The sequence below is a fragment of the Anarrhichthys ocellatus genome, unplaced genomic scaffold (genome assembly GCF_004355925.1).
Source record: "Anarrhichthys ocellatus isolate YVR2014 unplaced genomic scaffold, GSC_Weel_1.0 scaffold37, whole genome shotgun sequence".
In the NCBI taxonomy this organism is placed as follows: domain Eukaryota; kingdom Metazoa; phylum Chordata; class Actinopteri; order Perciformes; family Anarhichadidae; genus Anarrhichthys; species Anarrhichthys ocellatus.
The window spans coordinates 2,960,716-2,973,542 of NW_022280067.1; positions in this window are offsets into that span (position 1 = coordinate 2,960,716).

Consider the following 12,827-nt stretch of genomic DNA (forward strand, 5'->3'; position numbering starts at 1 on the left):
AGAGAGAGAGAGAGAGAGAGAGAGAGAGAGAGAGAGAGAGAGAGAGAAATGGCACATTAGGCCTGAGGGTGCATCATTATTAGAGTGCCTGCATGGCTTCCCTCCCTCTTTCTCTCTTTCTCTCTCTCCCCCTCCAATCACAGGGGCGGTTCGAAGGACAAACAGCAGAGTCGAGACCGTAGTGCAGCAGCTTCCGTCCGGGGCGGCGCAGTTCCTGCTCTCTAATGACGCCATGATACAATGCAATATTCTTCTGCAAATATTCCCACATAAATTCATTTCGCAGCCCATTAAAGATACAGCGGGTGAGATCATTTACATCACCGTGTCCCAGTACAATACAGCGCGATTTTCCAGCGTTTTACGCTGCCGCCAAATGTGCCAGGTCCCCCCGGTTGAACGGCAACCTGGTAGGCATTAACTCAACATAATGTCTCACAAATTAAAGTATTGCTGGGGCTACCACCGCGGCGCCAGATAAATGTGCTCTATTAGGAGGCCTCAAGCTGTGCGCAAAACAATTGATTGCTTGTTTGTGTTTTCATATGGCGTCCGCGAACACGCAGAGTGATGGATGAGGGCCCGCCATCTCCAGTTGCTGTTAGTCGATTGCTGTTGGTGTTTTTCTTCCCTTCCTCTAATAGGAGAGAGTTGGTCAGTCCCCACACACACACACACACACACACACGCTTAATATTTTCTTTATTGAGGCTGTAGGAAGGCTGAGCGGGAGAGACGTGCAGAGGGGGCTGATGGGAGTTGAACCAGGGCCAATAAGGGCAGATGTGATTGCAGAGACAGCAAGGTGTTGACTGCAGTGATGTTCACACTGCAGGACTTCATGTTCAGTTTCTACTCGCTGCTTGTGTCAGATTATATTTTGTTGTTTGTTCATAACTTTTTTGGACGTTACAATTTACTGATTCCTGGCAAGGTCAAAAAGTAACAACAAAGTTAAGGTGTCACTTCTGTTTTTCTATCAAACACATTTCATTCACTTTATACTCATAGTACGAGCCAGTGGGACCAAACCTAGTGACCTAGTTACTGAAGATAAAGCTATTTAGTTTTCTTTGCATTGTTGTGTCTCATTGTCCAACATGCTAACACCGGCTCAGTGAAGCTACTGTGAGAGCAGAACTAGAGACACATGTCTCTGGTGAGGAACTACATTTATATTTATTTACATTCTAACTTATATATATATCTTCATGTCTCTGAAGCTTGGCACCCTTCCAGTCCCACCCAAATGTCCCATATTAATACAAAAAAACGAACAGGTCGCGGCAGCAGTACACCTGCAACTTCCATGTTCACCAAGGTAAAACTAGAGTTTTTGTCAAAGAAAATATTCTAAATATCTAAATATAGTGTACACTTAAACGGACATGACTATTTGTGTTGTCTAGAATACGTTCTTCTGCTGCTCCCATCCACAGCCGCCTTATCTTGCCGTCAGATAGCCTTTTTGACTTGGAACTGAAGCTGTTATATCATCACTTCAGAGCCACACTCCATTGACAAAACAAGTAATTTTACCTTGTAGTATGCATGACTAAGGGGCCACACAACCCCACATCAAAAAATCCAAACTAGCCCGTTCAGTTATTTCCAAACTTCACACAGCTTACTTAAATAGTGGTAGCAGTTACATTGTTCATAACTTTATTGGTTAAATTACTTTGGTGACCTACGTCCCTGCTTTTTGATAACAACTGAGTGGACACAGATGGAGTCAACCTTTATTTTCCATATCCCAAAGTTTTCCCTAACTTTAACCAGCATCCACGAGCTGCCATGCATGGGTACTGTAGATTAGAAAGTGAACATTTTAAAAACTTTAGCATTTAATGTAATCCAGGGTTTTGCAGAATCATCATGTGTCGACGTTCTTGTCTTCCAAAACAGCCCACTTTTCTGATTGGAAGCCCCTGTCCGTAGCACATCATGCTCAGAAAGTCCTCATACCGATATGATACGACCAATGTATGAAAACAATACGTGAAATGGCTGTTGTTTAGATACATTAAGGCAAGTAAAAGCACTTGGTGAAGGTTAGGAAAAGATTGTGGTCATGGTGAAATTAAAATCCTTTGTATGATGTTTTAAGCTTTTGAAAATCAACCAAATTCTGCAACTTTCCCAGTAAAGACAATCTTACAAAAGATTGAATCGAATATGTGACCTTTCAGGTTCAGGACAGTCTCTGCTGTTGCGGACTGAAATCATGATAATGATCTGCGTCGTTACTTTCAATCTGTGATCTAATGAATACCTGCTTCAAACTCTAATCATCCACTTAAACCATTTGGATTCACCAACTCAAACATGTAACCTGATTATGCTCATTTTCCACCGGGCTGCAACTAGCTTAGTTTGAAGATAATTTCGTAAATGCAGTAAATTATCTGACCATTGTTATTGTTATCAACTACAGCAATGATTTCAATCTCAGAAGTTTAAAAACAAGCAAGCAAAAAAACCATAACCCAAAGCCCATTTGTTTAGGTTGCATTCACGATCTTTGGTGGTTAATGCCGTTGCGTTTCTTGACAAGCTATTGCACTCAGCCAGACTTCGGTTGCCAAACTGCATGCGCAAACTTATATAAGTCATCTATCATTCCAAACTGTAAAAGGGTCTATGAACAAAGAGGTAAACAAACCAAAGACATCTTGTTTACTACTCGTTTTCCTGAACGCATTTCCAGTACAACACACCAGAAAATAGATGTATTTCCTCCCTCACGATTGCAGATTTGCATCATGCTGCTCAGTAAATGAAATCCGTTTTCACATCTTTTGTACTCCACTCCGGATTAATAGAAAACCGTCTTCCATGAGCGTCTCCTGATTGAACACGGTCATTACTGGAATCAGAAGGCTGCCGCAGTGAGTCCAGGTGAGAGTGAGCCGGGTCTCCGTGAGGATATCACGGCATTAATTGATGTTTAGCTCGATCCGTCTCATAGGTGCTGATTGCAGGTGCAGAGGCAGAATTGATGAGAATGCCCTCCCACTGCTCTTTGCCATTGCTCACTTCCAGCACCACTATCACCCTCCTCCGGCCCTCCGGCGGCCCCTCACACACCTCTGCCTGGTGATAAATACAAATACATTGGCAAACTATGGCCCCCAGTGTGTGGTCATCATTTGGCACACAACCATGTGTTTATGTTTTGTACTCCCTTAGCAGCAACTTCTTTAAAAAAAAAAAAATCAGCAGACTTCCTCCAGAAAGAGGAATTGAAAGAATTTATATCATGAAGGTACATATCAGCTTAAACCCAATTTTGCAACATCCTGATCAGAGAAAAGCATGTTGGGAAAACAGAAAGAAAGGGATGATGTGTAACCGGCTGCAGCATTTCATGCACTATAGATGCTGAGTCTCCCGCTGTAAACTGGGTGTTTTATCTTGGGGATGTGAGCGGCCAAGAGGAGGCCTGGCTTGCAACGCCAGCCAAGGAAGCTAATTACATTTTCCATCTCGACAAGAATGGAGGATTCCTTCCTATGTTATTAATCATAATGAGTGGAATATAATAAGCTACCATACATCATGCTGTTGACAGTCGTAGTTTACCATTTGCAAGCCCAAGCATTCTTCTTCTTTTAATGGCCATAAACTGAATTAATGCACACTGTGTTCGATGGCCTTAATCAACTGTGGATGGACTTTTAGCCTCACCCGCCGAGATTCTGGTCGGATATCAAGACTGTGACCGTCCAGGAATAAACTATAGGTGTTTATATGTTGTGCATGCATCAGTGTGTCTATGTGACAAATACAACTGTTTTGTATACGGTCAATACATTTTGGGTGAAACAAGATGCTGCCAGAAACCTTTGTGTTATCAACAAAACAATCATATTAAACACGTTTTCAAAATGCACGTCATACTGTGCATGGAAAAGGTTGTATTTGCTAAATGATCACTGTCAATGTTTTTAATTTCCCTACATGGCAACCAAAACATGATTGGGGTATTTATGATTAATAAAAGAGCATTGATTTTCTATTTTTCGTATTTACATTGAAATAAATAACACATATCTAATGTAATAGGAGTTGCTTGCAGTGAAAAAAACCAACAGAGCAAAGAGCTTTTTAGCCTCTTTCAGCTTATGTTTTGGTTTTACAGCACATTTACTGTATGGCTCATCCACCTTGTTTAAAGCAGCAGCTGTTTTCAGCAAACAATGCGCCAATACACCTCCTGTACGCTATCTGCTTAACACCAATGGCCAAATTTGAAGAAAGTTGAACATATATGTTGTTCATAAGTTGTGGTGTTAATTGCTTATGATGCCAGGCCACAGTTCGTCAAATCTGACACCACACATGTTGCACTGATAAATTAGGCCATAGAATATTAGGTTCACATTTTGGGAAATATGCTAATGAGATTTCTCGGCCGGCGTTAGATGAGACAATAGATAACCTTTGTTTGTACCGTCAATATGTAACTGGAGTTCACAGCTGGTTAGCTTAGCTTAGCATAAACCCTGGAAACAGGGGAGACAGCTAGCCCAGCTCAGTCTGAAGTCAACAAAGTCTCTAACTCTGACAGAAAGCAATGAAGAATGTTTCTCAAAAATGTCAAGCTTTTCCTTTAAATGCTAATTATTTAGGTACAGTCTGATGTTATCGATAAACACTCACTTTACACTCGCACTCTCACTTTTCCCTGCACTATATAAATGTACTACCTGGATTGTCTCTATATGTTGCCCATAAGCATATAGGTCACTATTACAAATTTGTAGATGTCTGTGTGCATGCATGTGCAGGTGTTCACTTGTTTCTGCAAGTGTTTTTGTCCCAGATATGATGTTGAAGGTGACAGTGAACTGCAAACAGAAAGCCATGTTTCTTCTTTTGTAGTCAACCCTGACATTTCTGAATCAACTAGGGGAGGTCGATTCTATCACTGTGTTTAATAACGGCACGAAAAATGAAAAGATCCTGAAGGTAGCTATACCTCCTGAACGGCTATCTGGAGAGAGAAACAGCACTGCAATGTAATTTATCGTGACTGAGCTCACAGCCCCCGGGCTTCTCCTTCGAAAGGAAGAAAAAATCTTAAAAACTAACAAATAGGAAATAAAGGCATTTCTCCTCTTAATCCCCCTCACCTCAAGGGTGAAAGACACAGGTTAAAGACTTCACAGCCGCGCACAAGCGAGATACGGTCCGAGTCAGTTTGGTCAGTGTTTCGATAACTTCATCAATCGTGGAAAATGCAATCAGATACAGTCCAACTCTTCGCTGCTGTTGCCCTCTGGGAGGCTGAGAGAGACATTCATTTTGGCGAGGAGGGCACACAATCTCCCTTTTGTAATTAAGAGTACCCAAATAAACTGTGTGTGTTACCCCTGAAGTGGAACAGTTAGAAACAAATAAAAGGCTAATGAAGAAATGATTGCTCTCTTTCAGGAAGAGGGAAGAGAAGGAATCTTAAGGCAGAGAGCTGCTTGTGTGCAGCACTCCGAACTAGCTTTGCTCGCGGTTGAAATCAGTTGAAAATTAGGATGTACATGTGCATGTAACGTAGCTATATTTAAGAGCCGAGTTAACTTAACTCTGATGATCAGCATACATCTATACGTCTGTTGTAATGGAAAGGTAAGTAGCATGTATAGGTAGTCGGTCAGTGGATCCTATATGAACTTTTCCTCAAATGACTAATGATTGCAGATCCGACATCCCTATGGAGAACTCGGCAGTTTAGGCAACAAGAGCTTTAGCATTATGTTAAAAGAAACCAACCTCAGCCGTTTTTTTTTTGCACATTTGAAGTATCGCATGAAAAAATATGTTTGGAAAAGGCAAAATTCAATAAAACTTCCTCAATTGCGCAAATCCGTTACATGGTTACTGTGCAAAGGGCGTTTCTGAATGCGATTACCTGGAATTAGTCTCTTTAGCCGGGTTTATTCGCTCCAAAGCAGTTGATGGAAACGTGTCTAATGAGGCTGGTCTCATCCAGCATTTGTAGCTATACCTACGAAAAACAATTGGCCGTAAAATGTAGGTGTCCCACGAAATAATTTTGTAATCCACGTAATCATGAATGAGGAAGTATAAAGAACACAGAAGCCCACACTAGGCGAGCGGGAGGAAGATGGGTCCAACAACCACTGTTTGGTTCCCCATGTGACATGAGAAGTTGATTTAATTGTCACGTAACGTGCGTAGTATAGTTACGACATTTCCGTAGTTATGTTAGCCCAAGTGACGATCTTTTCCTGAACCTAACTAAGTAGGTTTGTTACTTAAACCTAACTAATTTCTTTCTTGTGATGACGGAAGTTGTATGAGGATGCGTTGGTCTAATTGACCCTTGACCCTTAGCCCCATCGCGCTGCTACTCCGTCAAGCTGCCGGAGCTACCATGGAGCCCACACTGTCACTCACTGCACTCCCTTAAACAATATCATCTAATTTAAGAAGCAGACAGAATCTACAATATGCGTTTGAATGATATATCCAGCATCTCAAACTGATTCAGCAATCAAAACACGTTGAAAAGATAAAGATAGAAGCCGATGCTACGCTGTGATTGGCCAGTTTGTGTTTGCACATATTTTTTACAACATTTCAAATGTTTGCTTAAAAATAACTTGACAATTGAATAGAAACATGACTACAGATGATTGACAGTGGACAGGACGCAAACTTGTCATGACCGTGCCTCTGTCTCTCCCTTGTGTTTCTCACTCGTCTTGTCTTCTATGTCCCTGGCTAGTTTATGTGTGTGTGTGTGTGTGTGTGTTTGAGTCTCTTCCTGTCTTGCTGTCAACCTGGGCCCAGTCTACCTTCACACCTGCCTGCGATCGGCTCATCACCTCCCTCAGCTCACACATCTGCCATTCATCAGCTCATCAGCTCTGCAGCATATCTACCTCGGCTCTTCACCCACTCACCGCCAGATCGTTGTTTCAGCTCCTTTGGTGTAATCTCGTCTCAGGCTTCTCTTTAGTTTATTACCGTGAGAAAATATTATCTTATACTCAACTGCCTTCCAGTCTGTCAACCACCTTCCTCGCCCGAGTCCAGCCACGCTCTGGCGTTCCTCCATTCATCGCCATTCCCTGCAACCTCCGGACATTCAAACTTCTATGTCAGCAATAAATCCCACTTAATTTAAAAGCTCACTCCCAGTGTTTGTGTCTGTGTTCGGGATCTCACTCACTGATTGTAACAAAACTGAGATAGTTGATGTCCATGTTGAGCTCATTGTTGGGCTTGACCTCCTCCAAAGGGGTATTGTGAAAACAATGTCACGTTACTTCGGTTACAGTCTTTGGTGAAAGCTCCAAAAAGCTCAACCTTTGAGTTTAGATTATTTTGCATTTTGTTCCCAAAGGTCATAAACGCTCATACTTAAAAAACGTTAATTTCAGAACAGCGCGAATACTTTTGCTTTTCATACTTTAATATGTTTTCTTGATAATACATAATGACCTGAAACACCTGACTTTTTAACTGTATTTGCTTTTTTTTTTTTTTAAAGGATCTGACTACTTGTTCTGTCTGCGTCCACTCACGGCTGGAGCTGTGAATCACTCGAGCACGTCAAGCATCCAGGAGCTTCCTATAATTAAAATGTTTCTCAGTGTCTCTGTTACCTTACATTTCTTTAAGTGTGAGCAGTGTTTACTTTTCTCGGCAGATAACTGACTGCAGATCAAGACGCTGAGCCACTTGCGATGAAAGGTTTCGACTGCAGAGATGAAAGTTTGCGAATTCCAAAGTACAACTACGTCTCCGGTTACAAAGCGAGGTCAATCCACTTGCGGTGACACGATTTTAGTGGTGAGGGCGCCATAGGTGGATGAAAACACACAGCAGACATGTCAGCTATTTCAAGATTTCAGCTGTCTCGCCATGTCGACACATTTAAATAACCTTTTTTTGGGGGGGGGGGGGGCCCTGAGAAGAATGAAATTTGCAAATGTGTCATCAAAAACGTGATCGCCCGTGGAAAGCGTGGCACATACCTTTACACGGAGCTGTTGCAGAGGCTTGTTGGGGATATTGGCGTATCAGCGCTCATCTGAAATGTGATCTTTCACATCTGCGCCGTTTCCACCGCGGCCAAATTCCTGGCTACTGTAACTAAGGGGATTGTTGTGTTCCACGGTAACTTCGACTCTCCTTTGACTGTCCACACATCAAAGTGTCAACATTGAAACGTCTGGATTAAGAATGCGTGAAGCCGCTGCCATTTTCAACAGCTTGTGTGGAACGTCTCTGTCGTCGGCAGCACGGCCGTCCAGCAGGAGGAAAAGGCATTAGTCCCAACGGAGCGTATAGCCCTCCGGAAACCAGATATGGTGCTTTTATTAAGAAGGACACAAGTTAATTTATGTCAGAGCTTAAAACGGACCCGTTGCTGCCTCTTATGTTAATGATGAAGCAGGTGTTGTGGGGTTAACCTCAGAACAACTGGATCTGTCTCAAGGTCTGAATCCAAGTGTTTTCATTTCCAAAGATTATTAGCGGTTTGAAGGTTTATATCACTCATGTTTTATTGGAACAAACCCTGAGGGAGCTTTAGAAGAATAAACAAGAACATGCAGGTACAAGTGTTGACCTCTTACGCGAAGTCCCGAGCAGGAAATCATACACAAGCGTTGCACAGCAGCAGAGTCAGAGAAGGAGCGGGACTCTGCTGAACTTTGCGCGGCGTGTCCGTGCACGCAGAGGGCCTCCGCTTATATCGACACATTCCCATCTGCCATTGTCTTGGCAGAGCAGGAGCTTGAAAATCACAGCTTGGAAAGAAGAAGAAAAACAGCAGCCCAACATCTCCCCCCCCTTCCCTTCCCTCTTCCTCACTCACAAGCAATGATCGACACAATGACTCAAGGAATGAGCACTTCAACTAATGCTGAAAAGAGGCATCTGGATAGCATCTCTTGTCTGGATCCTCTGAACTCTCCAGCCTCTTGAAGCGTTTTGTCGCCATGCTGTCCAGGCTGTGCCATTTTCATTCCAGTGCAGCCGCTCTGCTCTTCCACCTGTCATCTGCACTCTGAGCTCCCTGCGGCCGACCTGCTGACAGCTCCTGAACGTGAGGGGAGTCACAACAACAGAGCCAGGGGAGAAGTGCGTTGATGCAGCCTACATACTGTATTTAGCTGTCACTATATGTTCCTCTGCTGATGGAGGACTCAATATTCTCGCACAATTAAAACTAACCTTTGTGGGGACTAATCGTTCCGCAAGTTACTGAAGGGAACAGATTTTTATTAAGTAGAATATCAATAATAGTTAAGAGCTTAAGCCCCTGATGTCAGCGAGAGGTAACAGCTTGGAGAAATTAGAGGCTTAATCATCAGAAATAATACAGTCTGGAGCACTGCAGCAAATCCTTTGCCTTTTTTTTGGTCCGCTTTTGCTACATAGTGCATTTATTTTACGCCCTTTTATTTCAGCATGAGGAGTAGTAAGTGTAAAAAAGTGTCAAATGTCATAACATTACGCTTAAATTCAACAATAAATGTAAATGTTGGCTTATTTAGCAATGTATATTGTACATACAACACATGACTTTCACCCAGGAGGCCGCTGTTCGTGTCCCATGTGTGTCCTAGAAGCCAGGTAACTTCTGTAGTTACTTTAAACCTAACTAAGTTGTTCACTGTGAGGATGTCAGTATATTTTGAAAAGACTGTATGCATGTAACAAGTGGAAATTGACAGATGTTTAGGAAAATGCATGCAAAATGAAGATATCTCTGAAGTTGTGTAATGATTCTACATCGCGTACGTTACTTTGCCTTCTTAACTTCGTAACAAACGTACATATTTTAACCCTAACCAGAATCTTTTCTGAAACCTAACCAAGTAGTTTTGTTTCCTAAATCTAAGTTGATCCCGATGAACATGGAAGTTTATTTTGAAAACAGACAGAACTGACGCTTGAGAACAAGCTGATGTATAAATACATTTTATGATTTAGCGGTATAGATTCAGTTAAATTCACCTCAATCAACTCCAATTGTAAAGTATAAACAATCCAACAACATAATACACGATACACACCACTCACACATGAGTACGTTTCACTGATAATACTTCTGTACTTTTACTGAAGTAAGATAATGAATGAAGGAGTTTTATAATATCTTCAAATTCAATATTTTCTGTCTCAAATATAAGTTTTCCTCTTATGGATGACAGATTATGGCAGAGTGGAGTTTAATGTCTGAAATTATAATGCACATTTTTCAAATAAGCAAAAATATTTAGCAAGAGCACCTCCCTCGACCACCTCGATGTAGTTCAGAGCGCGTTGTTGATAAATTGGAGGGTTCAATCCTCGTCTCCCTTCATCCATGTGAATCCTAAATTCCTCTCAGTATGTAAGGAAATAAATGTAAGTTGCCTTGGAAAGTGCTGACCAAAATAATGTGAATACATTTCACAACATCCCAAGATGTTTTTTATCTTTTTGTAACACATACCAGATTTCCTGGGGCCCGGTCTTGTGGGCACTATGAGCACTCATGCACTGCTGGAGACAGTTTGTATTTCACTCTTAAATTTCAATTTGTATCTTGCTGTTTCCTCAAGTGCCCGTACTTGATGCTATAATTACATTTGGGCAACGGGGTCTACGGTATTTCAATTAGGAAGAACGGGGCCTGTTTCACTGTTGCAGCCCCACTTTGTGATCCAGGCTGACATGAATGCAGCGATGTCATGTGATCACATGATAAAGGCCAGCCAAGCAGGACACCCACCTGGGTGTAATTTTACAGCAAAAATATTGCCTAGTTAAAGCACTACAGCAGCGAAATTTACCTTGGTGCAAAACTTTAGTAATGAAGAAACTGCATTACATGGCAGTCTTATTCCAAATGTTCCATGAAGGAATAATTAGAAATAGAATAAGCAAAAAATTAATGTCTGTCTCTCTGCAGGTGACAGTAAATTATCTTTGCCATGGTTCCTCGGTGAAAACACAACATATAAAAGAAGAACAATTACACACAAAACAAATACATAAAACATCTGTTTAAGCCCTCTCAGAATCATCACACAGCATGGAAACCTGCAGGGGTCAAACATAAATTTCAGAATCTCATAAGAGTATACATTCGACAGCATCATGAACAGGACAAGATTTGCAGGCATTAACATTCGCCTCGAATCAACAGGGAAATAAGTTTGACCGGTTGCAGTTCTGTTACTGTTATAGAGCCTCGATACTGATCTCTTGGTTTTCACAGGATGTCTCCCTCACAGCGTGTGAGAACGCCCTCAGCCACCATTGCCGAAGGACGTGATGTGTGCGGTTCAAACCATTGATGTCGGCCCATAATAACCCCGAGACAAAGCTGAGGGTGTTTGGAGAAACACAAATACTACCGCCATGGCTTTACTTTCAATAACGCTGGCCCGGATTCATTCACCAGCTCTATCTCTGATCTCCTGCTTGAGTTGCATTCCCCTCACCTTGACGGAGGCTGAGGGGAGATCAGGTTAATGGCCATTAATGGTGAAGACGGTAATACTGATGAAACCTCTGATCTTTTCTGATAAGGCTGAGGACTGTTGCTCCAGCGTATCTTGTTGACGACAGCGTAACAGCTGTGTTCCATGTGGCGGAAATCAGACATTTTGTTTTTCACAGTCAACATGTTTACAGGATGGAAAGAGTAAGTATTATAAGACATGAAGGTGGACTCACGTAGTGCTGTTTCTTTACGAATGTTGAGTGTTATTGCAACATGTCTGAGCTGCACCGCAAATAAATCAACCGTAAGTCTGTTGACTACTTTCACCTTACGTTACCAACTTGCATACTTAACTAATGCCACGTATGTAATTTACGTACAGTTTCTACTTAACAAACGTGGGCCTACATATTTTAACCCAAACCTTTTACTAAACTAAATCACGTAGTTCCGTGAACAGGAGAACGCACAAAAATATGAAAAATATCTATAAGATATCTTATGATATGGTTATTTTTCCCCTTATTTTGTTATATTGATATTGTAAAGTAACTTTCTATCGGTTTATGAGTCAATGTATAGCCTAATTTTCAACATGTTTACCAAACATTAATAAACTGTCACCTAGCTGGTAGTTAAAGTACATTGACATAAGTCGGTTTAGTCTGTGAGTGTTTTTCCTGACACTCTCCCCTCTTAACATGTTTTTATAGTCTAGATTGGCTAATCTGAAGAATCTAGATAAGAGCAAAAAGCAATACTTAGGGAGGAAGTACCCTGAGCAGCGAGCAGAGCAGCCAGCATCCTCCCGCTCTCACATCTCCAACCGCTGCAGATCTACAAACTGAGAGGAGATAGGGGCCAGAGGAAGGCATGTCCAATTGCACATTTGACTTATGACTCGCCCTAATCGTGCAATCTACTTTGTGAAGGATGGTGGTTAATGGGGTGTGGATGGTAGGTTCTCACTAAGTGCCATCATTCATACGTTTCAAGCCTCAGTAGCTTCGCTTCAACTGTCAGAAATGAAATGCTTAATTGTAAAGAAAAAGCAACACGACGAAGGACGACGGTCCACATTCAAGTTCTTAATCCCTGTAAAGGAGCACATTGTTTTACTTTTACCTTACCCATTTGGAACAAAATCTTCTTATTTGTTTTTTCCCAGCTCACATAAATTGTGCAAGTCACCAGTGACAAGTGCATTCCACCATTTTCAGGGTAAAGTGGTCAGCTCAGATCCTAAACTGTAAAATAGGAATCAATGTTTCAGTTAGACGGCTGAATGGTCGACAGTCGAAATGGCTTCTCCCTGTTGCTAAAAGTAGGAATGCATAGTCAGCAAAGGAGAAAG